The sequence below is a fragment of the Myotis davidii genome, unplaced genomic scaffold (genome assembly GCF_000327345.1).
Source record: "Myotis davidii unplaced genomic scaffold, ASM32734v1 scaffold582, whole genome shotgun sequence".
NCBI lineage: Eukaryota > Metazoa > Chordata > Mammalia > Chiroptera > Vespertilionidae > Myotis > Myotis davidii.
In genome coordinates this window covers 317,792-323,567 of record NW_006294113.1, presented here as the reverse complement: position 1 = coordinate 323,567, position 5,776 = coordinate 317,792, and positions in this window count along the sequence as shown.

The following is a 5,776-nucleotide window of genomic DNA, read 5'->3' as shown; positions in this document are numbered from 1 at the left end:
CGTGAGGGTCACATCACAAGAGGGAGTGAGACAGCCAGAGAGAAGAAACTCTTTCTCTGGGGACCTTAACTTTCCAAGATTTTGTGTGCTTCTTCAGGGCTCCATTCCCTAGCCCAGTGGTCGGCAAACTGCGGCTCACGAGCCACATGCGGCTCTTTGACCCCTTGAGTGTGGCTCTTCCTAAGCCTTAGGAATACCCTAATTAAGTTAATAACAATGTACCTACCTATATAGTTTAAGTTTAAAAAATTTGGCTTTCAAAAGAAATTTCAATCGTTGTACTGTTGCTATTTGGCTCTGTTGACTAATGAGTTTGCCGACCACTGCCCTGGCCAACCCATTGTTTAGCAGGCTAGACTGACAAAGAAGCACCTTCCCTACATCACCATAACTTCGCCTTTGTTTGATCCCTTCCCCCAGTGATCTGCAGGGAATGGACCTGTGGTTCCCTGGGGAGCATGAAGCTGTAGCTTCCTGGTGAAGCTGCCCAGATGACCATGCTTATAATGTCTGGCCTCCCTTTGGCTCTCTTCCCTTTATTAATATTAATAAATAGCTTATTATGATGATAACCTTATCAACCATAAGGTTATCATAAGGCTGACCCAGCATGACAACTCCTATATCAGAGGAGGCAACAACTGGCCTTGGGAATGAGCTGGTTTTTCTGTGAAGACACAAGCGCTCCATTCAAGAATTAAAGCCCGTGTGTCAGAGGTAGAAATAATTGCATATCATCACACGTGTGTCAGAGGTAGAGATAATTACACACCATCCGGAATGGTTGCTCCAGTCGGCCTGGAATGTGGCCTAACCAGTTCCTGGACGAGCTCCAGCTGCTCACCCTCTGAACCAGTTTAGAACCTACTTCCCTCCGAAGTGGACCGAGACCCACTTTCAACCTCAGGTCTGAAAGGTTCATTGGTGCGATTCAAACCCTTCTCAGGAAGGGTATGTGCGGATGCACATTCTCCATGAGTAGGTGCTGCCCCTTTCAATAGTTCTTAATGGAAATTGCCCCCAAAGCTATGCATTTTCAAAATGTCCCTGCGCTTGGTGCACCCAAGTGTTTGCATTCTGGAGTAATGCACTATTGTATTTAAGATGGGTGAGAGAAATGCTTTTCTTTTTTAAAAAACTTTTAAAAATATATATTTTATTGATTTTATACAGAGAGGAAGGGAGAGGGATAGAGAGTTAGAAATATCGATGAGAAACGTTGATCAGCTGCCTCCTGCACGCCCCCTAGTGGGGATGTGCCTGCAACCAAGGTACATGCCCTTGACTGGAATCGAACCTGGGACCCTTCAGTCCGCAGGCCGCCGCTCTATCCACTGAGCTAAACCGGTTAGGGTGAGAGATGCTTTTCTTATGTCAAGTGGGAGTACATTTGTGAAAGGGAAAGCAGATTAATTTAAGGGGCGAGAATATATATATATATATATATGGAAATTGTGGATCTGGAAAAATTATTCAGTGAAAACTATCCATCCCACCCTGCTAGTATGGCTCAGTGGTTGGGTGTCAACCCATTAACCAAAAGGTCACTGGTTCAATTCCCAGCAAGGCACATGCCTGGGCTTCAGGCTTGATCCCTAGTAGGAGACATGTAGGAGGCAGTCGATCAATGTTTCTCTTTCATGGATGTTTCCACTCTATCCCTCTCCCTTCCTCTTTCTCTAAAATAAAAATTTAAAAAAAACAACAACTATCCATCCCGTTACCTCCTGGAAATTCTGATGTATACACAGGGGCATGTGTACCCGAGTTTGAAGACCATTGCTGTAGTTCACCTTATTTATTCATAGATATGGGAAACTGAAGCCCAATGCAGCGGCCAAGCCAAGACCAGAACCTAGGTCTTTAACTTGCAGACCGATGAATGGGTTTTCAGCTCCACCACACTGCCTTGTATTGTGACCGTGGATAAATCTGTTCCTTCTTTGAGACTTCCTTTTTTTAATCTGCAAAAGAGAAACAGACTAGTTGATCCCAATGCCAGATATCTTTCCTTTTTACCACCCAATGCACTCTGCAAACTTCATTCCATTCTGGGCCCCTAGAGGTGGATATATAAACTGCATCACTGGGCTCCCTTAACCTCCAGCTTCAGATTGGGTGCGCCAATGGGAGGCCCTGGGAGGAACTTGGAAGGCAGGTGGGGAGTAAGATTGGACCATTTGTTCACCTAGCTCCTTTGCTTGTGTCTGCCCCTGATGGCCACAAATCCTATCCAGCATTCTTTTCTTTCAGCTACCCTCTCCAGGTTCTGCTACCTTCTCTCTCTCCTCTCTTTTTCAGGCATGGGGATGGTAACATTTCCCCAGATCATTCCATCCTACTGGATCCCCTTACTACATCCTGCCCCCACCATTTTTCTCTTTAGATCAAATCTTTTCTCTAGGAAGGGAGAGGGACCAGAGGCAACTTAATTTAATATTCTCAATTTCCATTCTTAATCCCTTAAAATTTTTTTTGAAAAGACAAATTAATGATGTCACTCTACACATATTTTCAAAATCTTAGTCCAGCTAAATGTGAAAGCAAAATAAGCACACAAAAAAATGTTTTTAAGTGAGAAAGACATTTTTGTTTTTAACTTACTATTTTGAAAACTTAGAGGAAAGTTGCAATAATAGTGCTGAGTGCCCATATACTCTTCACCTAACTTTCCATAATGTCAACATCTTACCTGACCACAGTATGTGGTCAAAACCAGGAAGTTAGCGTTGACACAATACTGTTGACATTGTTCAGACCTTATTCAAATTTTACCAGTTGTCCCATTAATGTCCTTTTTCTGGTCCAAGATCCAATAGTTGTGTTTCCTTAGTCTCATCCAATGTGTGACAGTTCCTCAATCTTTGTCTTTTATGACCTTGACACTTTTGAATAGTACTGTTTTTTAAAGTGTCCCTCAATTTATGTTTGTCTGTTTTCTCTTTATTAGATTGTGGCTATGAACTTGGGGCAAGAATATCATAGAAGTGATGTTATGCCCTTCTCGGTGTGTCATTTTAAGAGTCCTGACATCAATATGACTTTTTACTGGTGAAGTTGACTTTGATCGTTTGGTTATACAGTGTTGGCCAGGTTTCAGCTCTATAAAGTTCCTACCTTTCTCTTTGTAATTGGAACTGTCTCGGGAGAAGATACTTTTTGACTATGTAAATATCCAATTTCTCAACATTTTTGCCCTCACTTCTTTTAGTGCCCATTACTGAGCCTTGTCTTTGCCTTATGGTGATTTTCTGCTTCGATCATTTCTTCTGTCATAAAGAGCTATTTCTTCTCTCCATTTATTTATTTAGTCAATTATTTATTTGTATCAGTATAAACTCAGGTATACTTATTTTATTTTCTGGGTTATATCTATTACTATCATTTTTTTATTTTTTAACTCAACTTGTCCCAGCTCTCATTAGGAGCTACTTCAAGTTGGTTCCTGTATCATTTTTACATACCCCATCATTTTTCAGTACTTCCTTACTTTCAAGCACCATAACCTGTGTCAGGCTTATCTTATATTTTTCCTGGCATCAATCATTTCTCTAAGGAGCTCATTACCTATTTGCTTATTCCTAGTATACATATTAAGTAGTTTCAGAATTACTAACTCCATATTGCTGAGGAAAAAAAATTACTAGCTAGAGTATAATATGTGCATAGATATACCAGTAGTTCTGTCTTTAGCCTTACACTGTATAATCAAAATACTGTTTTTCAGAGTTAGTTGGTCCTTCCCCAACTCTTTTAGTATGATTACAATATTTACTAGTGATACAGTTATATCCATTTCTTACTCTTTATATTCTAATTTTGGATCCCCCAACGTACTGGTTGATTTTAACGTGAAATATTACCATGGTTCTAAGAGTCAGAGCCATATAAAAATATAAAAAGAAATATCAGGTAAATGTGACCCCCCAATCCCTATGGCTCCATTCCCACTCTCTAATTTTTTCTATCCCATTCCCACCCAACCCTGAGTAACCAGTCTCATTAGGTTTAATACTTCTTGTCTGTCTTTTATACAAATGAACAGATACATGTATATGTTGTTATCTCCCTCTTTTTTCATAAAAGGGGGCACATTATTTTTTATTATGGAAGTACAAATCATATAACATAAAATCCATCATTTTAAAGCATACAATTCATTGGTATTTAGTACGTTCGCATGTTAATACAATCACCACCTCTATTTAGCTCCACAATATTTTCATCGCCCCAAAAGGAATCCCCACCCCCACTGAGAAGTTACTCCTCATTTCCCCTCGCCCATAGCCCTTGTCAATGACTAATCTGTTTCCTTTCTCTGTGGATTTACCTATTCTGGATATTTAATATACATGGAATAATGCAGTGTGTGTGACCTCTGGGATCTGGCTCCTTTCACTCAGCATAACGTTTCTGAGGCCCGGGCAGACTGTAGCAGGCACGGGTACTGGACTCCGTTTAACGGCTGCATAATCGTTCGATTGTACGGGTGTACCACATGTTGTTCGTTCATCAGTTGATACGCATTTGGGTTCTTTCCAACTTTTGGCTATTGTGACCAGCGCTGCTGTGAACACCGTAAAAGGTTTTTCTTTGAATCTGGTACATTTTCAATACTTTGTGATCTATACGTAGGAGTAGAATTGCTGAGTCATACGGTAATTTTAACTTTGTGAGGAACAACCAAACTGTCTTCCACAGCAGCTGCACCATTTGGCGTTCCCACCGGCAATGGACCAGGGCGGGTTCCAAGTTCTCCACCTCTTCCCATGTTTTTGTTATTTCCCATGTTTGCTTGTTTTAATTATAGCCATCACAGAGGGTCTGAGTGGTATCTCCTTGTGGTGCTGACTCGCATCTTCCCAATGACTGATGATGCTGAGCACCTCTTTGTGTGCCAATTTGCTATAGACACTCTTTTGCATCTTTTCCCCACGCAATACATCCTGGACATCACTCCATATCAATTGATAGAGATTGGTCTTATTCTTTTTTGCACCTACATAATACTCCATTTTGTGGATGACCATAATTTATTCAACCAATTGCCTGTGAATGGGCATTGAGGTTTTTTCCAACATTTTGCAATGGCAAATAACGCTGCATTTAATAACTTGGTACATATGTATTTTGTACTATGGAGCTATCCTTCAAAGTGGGTTCTTGGAAATGGGGTTGCTAAGTCATAAGGTAAGTGCATACACTAGCTATTAATTATGTTAGGCATTGATAAAGTTATTAAACTTTTTCTAAAAGGATTTGCAGAAGGGAAGCCCAAGACAAACAACCACCTAGTTTTGTAGAGTGAAAGAAAGAAAACTTGTATGAAACAACTTTTCTTCTTATCTTGTTTTTAAAAAGATAATGCTATACTAAGGGATGGTGGCCTTGTTAACACAAATATACTTCATGTTGCTAAAGGCAGGATTTATTTTTATAGGGTGCCATGAGGTCTCTTAGAAGTTGAGTCCTATGAGTGTGCTTTTAACAACTCAATGTTGTGTTTTTCATTTAATCCAATTAAGAATCTGGGTGAAAAACAGGACGAGAGAGAAAATGATTAATCCCCAAACTATCAGAGTAAGCAAGGGGTGGTAAGGAGTGAAGAGAAGAGATATCCTTAATTCTCAATTGACTTTAATTTTTATCTTACAGAAATATTAAAGTATATCAGAATGGACTCTGAGATACCACTTTAACAGTGGACCTGAATATCCACATCTCTCATAAAGTCTGTTATTGGGATTTAGTCATTAAATTCTTCTAAGGGATTTTC